Genomic DNA, 6,573 nt, shown 5'->3' with positions numbered 1-6,573 from the left:
AAAACTCCTATCAGCCCCCTACACCCCCTGTAAACCTCCTATCAGCATATAAGACGAGTAAGACTGAAATCACGAAGGATAATAATTTCTCCAGTATTCATCTGTTCTCTCGTATTCTCGACACTAATCCTACAATCCTTATATTTGACCAACATGTATAAACCTTATCACAGATAATCAAGATATAACTAGAGACATAGTAATTTATCTTTTATTATTATTATTATTATTATTATTTTTATTATCATTATAAGTATTATTATTATTATTATCAGTATTATCATAATTGTAGTTTTTATTATTTATTATTTATAATAAAACAACTTTTGTTCAAAATAAACTCGTGCTAAACTCCCACCACTCCTACCCTATCTTCGTAAACAATGACTGGCATTTACTAATACATGAAGCACGCAAAATTAATGAAAAAGGTGTAAAAAATATATTGCAAAGTTGTTCTTTTTTATTTGCCCAGTGAATCAATTAGACCTTGGGCGCCGTAGTGCATTTGAATTTCCGAGCCGGGTCAACCTTTCCGGTCCCAGTTTGTACTGTACCACACGGACATTGGGTTAGTTAAGCAGACAATCAACAGGACTAGCCGGTGCAACAAGGTTGACGCGGTCACGGTCAGACTTTCTGCTTCATATATGTTGAATTTACTTTTACTAAAGGGGCGGGGGTGCGTGAGACATATACATTCTAAGATTATTTAGAAACGTTCTAAAGGGAAAGGGTCAAGAACACAGAATAAGAACTTTTAAAATTTTACATCAATAAGGTTAGCATTCTTATACCTATACGTTAAATCACTTAAAAACAAGGATGTTATCAAAATATAAAATGCTTTGCAAAATGTAGATGTCTTTTATATACCATGTGTATTTTCTAGCAATTTTAAGAGAAATTGCAGCAATTAGGTTATTATTTAATGTTAGAGAAGAAAAATAACTAATTTTAACTAAAATAAAAAAAGAATTAAGGGTTTGATAAATTATTCACGTTTTTTGGTAACTTTCTTGATTCTGAAAGATCATTTAAACCAATGAAAATGCACAAGTCGAATCAATACCAAATTGTTTGTAAACATGTGTACTGCAGTTTCTCTTCCCGGAGAAACATAAACAAAACTAAGCCTCAGCAAGGTTTATAGGAATTAAATGTTTTGTAATTGGTACCAATCAGACATCCTGAAATATCTGAACATTCCCATCAAACAAATGCTGAGAGGATTACCAAAGAAGTGTATAGAACGAAATAAAATATATTTAATCTCTTTGTGATAAAAAGATTAAAAGATTTATAATTTTTAAGTATTGACGATGATAGATATCCAATATCATGCAGTAGTTTGGGATTAGATAGATAGATAGATAGATAGATAGATAGATAGATAGATAGATAGATAGATAGATAGATAGATAGATAGATAGATAGATAGATTGATAGATATGTAAAAAGATTTAGATATATATATATATAGATAGACTAGATAGATAGATTGATCGATATGTAAAAATATTTTGATAGATATATAGATAGATAGATAGATAGATAGATCGATAGATAGATAGATTGATAGATAGATAAATAGATTGATGGATATGTAAAAAGATTTAGATATATAAATCGACTAGATAGATAGATAGATAGATATGTAAAAAGATTTAAATAGATATATAGATAGATAGATAAATATGTAAAAAGATTCAGATATATATATAGATAGACTAGATAGATAGATATGTAAAAAGATTTAGATATATAAATAGACTAGATAGATAGATAGATATGTAAAAAGATTTAGATAGATATATAGATAGATAGATAAATATGTAAAAAGATATAGATAGATATATAGATAGACTAGATAGATTAGATAGATTAGGTATATCGATAGATAGACAGTAAGATGTGCAACAGACAGCTACATGATAGCTACAGAAACAGCTTTAATTCATTGAGAGGAGAAAATTATTTAAATAGGATGTTTCCCATATTTCTCCATGAAAAGATACCCGCGTGGCAACAATGGTCATCAGACCTAACATTCGGGGTTTACATCTTGCGAGCGTAATAAAGAAATATCATTCTAAAGCTTTGAAATCTTGATTTTGATTATTGTAGAGGTTATTGTATCGTTTAAAAGCCTTTTTCGAAAAACCATATTTTACATAATGTCTGAAAGTGTTTTAAGTTTAATATTTGAATTTTCTTGATATGAAAATATAAAATATGATTAATTTGTGTATTGTAAATTCTAGTGCAAGACATCTAGCGGCTATCTATCGAACTACAGGTGGTCTCTTATTCCCAAGAGCAGCCATCGATTCCGTGCAGCCTCCGGGCTCCGGTTGGATTGATTCATTCTAATTTCCCCTCAAGAGAAACGTACCTTTCATGGCTTTCTCTCCGTGAGAAAGTCTTATTCAGCTAAACCTTGAAAAATTTAGAAAATACAATTGTTTTATGATTTTAAAATGTGATGCAAAACTTTCGTTAACGTTAAAAAAATAATCCATTATTTTAAATTTAATTTAAATTCATTATTTTTTTTTTGAAAGCACACATGTATATACAAAAAAATACACACAAAAAAAAATTTCAAGAAGATTTTCCAGAATCTTTCCCTCTCAAGCAATAGACTATTTAAACAATCCCAATATTCTAGGGGACTAAACCTAGACTGTTTCAAAACCATTGATTGCTGCTAAACGTCAAAGTAAATGAATATTAAATCACTTTGGATAAATGTCCCATCCGAGATCCGATGTGTTGGCAATAAATGTAACTCTCTACTCCACTTTAATCAGTCCTATTTTTATTGTTTTACTGATGAAAGATGGGTTGTATTCAAAGGAAAACCCCTGATGTCTCCTTAAAAATGCATAAAACAATATTAAGAATGGAAACTGCAATTTTATACTTCTTAAGCATGTGAATTTCCTTATTATAAATATAGAATTTATTACAGTTTTAGAATATCGTTAATCAGTCTTTTTTGTTTTTAAAGTAAGGTTTAATTTTCCTTTGACCGATTAAAATTCAATAAATAGAGTATACTTGAAAATGAAAATTAACAGTCAAGTGCATTTTTTAAGTATCAATAATGTACATATAGAACTTTAGCTTTTACTTTTACTTTTACTTTTAAAAAGTTTTTTTTAAAAGACGTCTTCCTAATCAGATACCTTTTTTGGTATAATATACATTGTACATAATATACATTTTATAATCTTTATATTCTTTAATACTTGTGTTTGTTTCTCTGCTTGTTGGTACCCAATTAACGTCAAACTGGTTGAACCATTTGGGTCCATTTTTTTGTGGCAACTAATATGACCTCAGGGAAGGTTTTAGTCCAATCAAAATCTAAATGTTGACTGAAAAAATTGTCAACATTTATTGTCTCTAAAAATGCACCAATAATAACAAAAAAATCCGCAGATATGTTTATTAGAGAACGAAATAAGATAAGAAGGGAACATCTGGTTCCTTCATTAGAGTTTCCATTTTCGAATAAATAACATCTCAGCTTGTCTGACGACCAATTTATTATTTTTTGTTTGAAAAGTGGATTCAGATACAAGAACAATCTGCCAGGTACAAGAATAAAGTATTTAAAATTCCTGAACCTTGTTTTTTCATTTCCGACTTGGTGGGTTCCAGGTATTTTCCAGGTTCTTTCGTTCAATCTATTTTGGACAATTCTAAACCTATGACTTGAGTATTTTACCTCACATGAGTTTTATTTCTAGATTTCATATTTGAATGACACCAATGAACTTGAAGCCTTGTTATGTGAACCTTTCGATCTCTGACCCCCTCCCAACCCTCTCTAACTGATAAGTGTTTGTACGGTTCCCCCCCCCCCTCCCCTAACCAAACCTAAACCAAGCCAGAAAATTTCTGTTTATTGATTCAAGATTCAAGTGCCAACAATTAGACTAGATGTACACAGTTCTTATATTTCTAATCATTATTTCATTCATTCATTCATTCATTCATTCATTCATTCATCCTTTCGTCCTTCCTTTCAACCACCTATTCAACCTATACCATTCATTCTTTCATTTTCTTTCTATAAATCTATCTATCTCTATCTCTCTATCCTTCCAATTTTTTTTTACATTTCAAATTCGATCTTTCTTCTTTGGTTTCATTATCACTGGAAACTAGACAGAAAGCGAAGTTAAATTAATGCAATAATTTGTAGAAATTAAAATATTTTTGTTCTTCTTTATACCATTCAATTAGAAGCTAGGGGTAGGACTGAAAAAACCCCATGGTTATTATATTTTTATAAACAGATTAAGGTTCCCATTGTGACAACCAAGGCCTACACCGCAGACTGTTTAATTAAATTAGATTCTTAACAACGTGATCTAATCTAATATATATTTAATAAGATTATATAATCACGCTGTGATATCGGATACAACAGGGGCGCATTGTGGTATCGGGGAAAGGGGGGTAGGGCCGATCAAGAGAGAGGGGGGAGGTGGTATGATTCGGCAAAGTTTGATGATTTGACTTTTTAAGATCAGGAAGAATTTTTTGAATAAAATTTTTCCCCTGAGAAATGGTAAGATATGCGTAATTATGCAAGTTTACACATCGGTTATTCAATAGTTTACCGTTAAATATACATTATACATACAATACATATAATAAATACTATACATTGCTCACCAACTCAAGATTTAGACATTTTCATATTTCTTATTCAGAAAAATGTGGTCTGTTAAAGATTTTGACGTGTCTGCATTATTTTTTTAAAATTAATTTCAAAGAAATATTTGGTAACAACTTAGGTAGTAGATAGTAGATAGTAGATAGTAGATAGTAGATAGTAGATAGTAGATAGTAGATAGTAGATAGTATATAATAGATAGTAGATAGTAGATGCTAGATAGTAGATAGTAGATAGTAGAAAGTAGATAGTAGATAGTAGATGATAGATAGTAGATAGTAGTTAGTAGATAGTAGATAGTAGATAGTAGATAGTAGATAGTAGATGGTAGATAGTAGATAGTAGATAGTAGATAGTAGATAGTAGATAGTAGATGATAGATAGTAGTTAGTAGATAGTAGATAGTAGATAGTAGATAGTAGATGGTAGATAGTAGATAGTAGATAGTAGATAGTAGATAGTAAATAGTAGATAGTAGAAAGTAGACAGTAGATAGTAGATAGTAGATAGTAGATAGTAGATAGTAGATAGTATATAATAGATAGTATATAATAGATGCTAGAAAGTAGATAGTAGATAGTAGATAGTAGATAGTAGATAGTAGTAGAGTAGATAGTAGATAGTAGATAGTAGATAGTAGATAGTAGTTAGTAGATAGTAGAAAGTAGATAGTAGGTCTAGTACACACTATAACCTGAAGATACATGACCAGAGATGACTGGCAAGCAATAGAAAATTAAATGGTCCCCGGGTTATCACACCATACATAACTTTTATATCAAACTATTTTCCTTTAAAACATTCTTAAACTTACAAATATCTTATTCAAGTATTATTATCTTAATAATGTATTTATTATAATGTCTATCAGTACTCTCTTAATAAAATTTTAAAAAATAGAAAAATATATAGAAATGCGAAAATTGGCACCTTTATTACTTAAAGGGTAGTTTTACTGCTAAGAAGTACTTTTACTGCTAAGAAGTACTTTTACTGCTGAGAAGTACTTTTACTGCTGAGAAGTACTTTTACTGCTGAGAAGTACTTTTACTGTTAAGAAGTACTTTTACTGCTGAAAAGTACTTTTACTGCTGAGAAGAAATTTTACTGCTAGGATTTACTTTTACTCCTGAGAAGTACTTTTACTGCTAAGAAGTGTTTGTACTGCTGAGAAGTACTTTTACTGCTAGGATTTTTTTACATCTGCTTAGTAGTAGTTGTACCGCTAAGAAGTAATTGTTCTGTTAATGAGTAATTGTACTGTTAAGAAGTAATTGTACTGATGAGGAGTTATTGTACTGCTAAGAAGTAATTGTACTGCTAAGGATTAATTGTGCTGCTAAGGATTAATTGTGCTGCTAAGGATTAATTGTACTGCTAAGGATTAATTGTACTGCTAAGGATTAATTGTAATGCTAAGGATTAATTGTAATGCTAAGGATTAATTGTAATGCTAANTGCTGAATGAGATAAGCACACATATTACCAGAGTTTTTATTGACAAAGCTATTTATAATGTAAAATGTAGTTTATATATATATATATATTTCTTTATATCTTTAATGTGATCTTATATCTTTCTCTCTTTCTTGCACTCTTTTTATCTTTATTAAACTTTCTTAAAAGGAATTGAATCTAATTACCACAAATTCTGATTTTCTAATCCCAATATCTTTTCAGCACAGTTTTCGGCAAAGACTCAATCCTTTTTTCTTTGCTTTTTTTTTCTTTGTTTTGCATATTCAATTTCGAAATCTTCTCTGTCTATATTGCTTTATTCTAATTCGCCTGATAATTCTAAATATCCTTTTTTTCGAGAACTTTCTTATCCTTTATTTATATAAAAACTTCCCTTTTTTCATATATCATTTATACCATAT

Source organism: Eurytemora carolleeae, unplaced genomic scaffold, assembly GCF_000591075.1.
Source record: "Eurytemora carolleeae unplaced genomic scaffold, Eaff_2.0 scaffold380, whole genome shotgun sequence".
In the NCBI taxonomy this organism is placed as follows: Eukaryota; Metazoa; Arthropoda; class Copepoda; order Calanoida; family Temoridae; genus Eurytemora; species Eurytemora carolleeae.
This window is presented reverse-complemented; position numbering follows the sequence as displayed.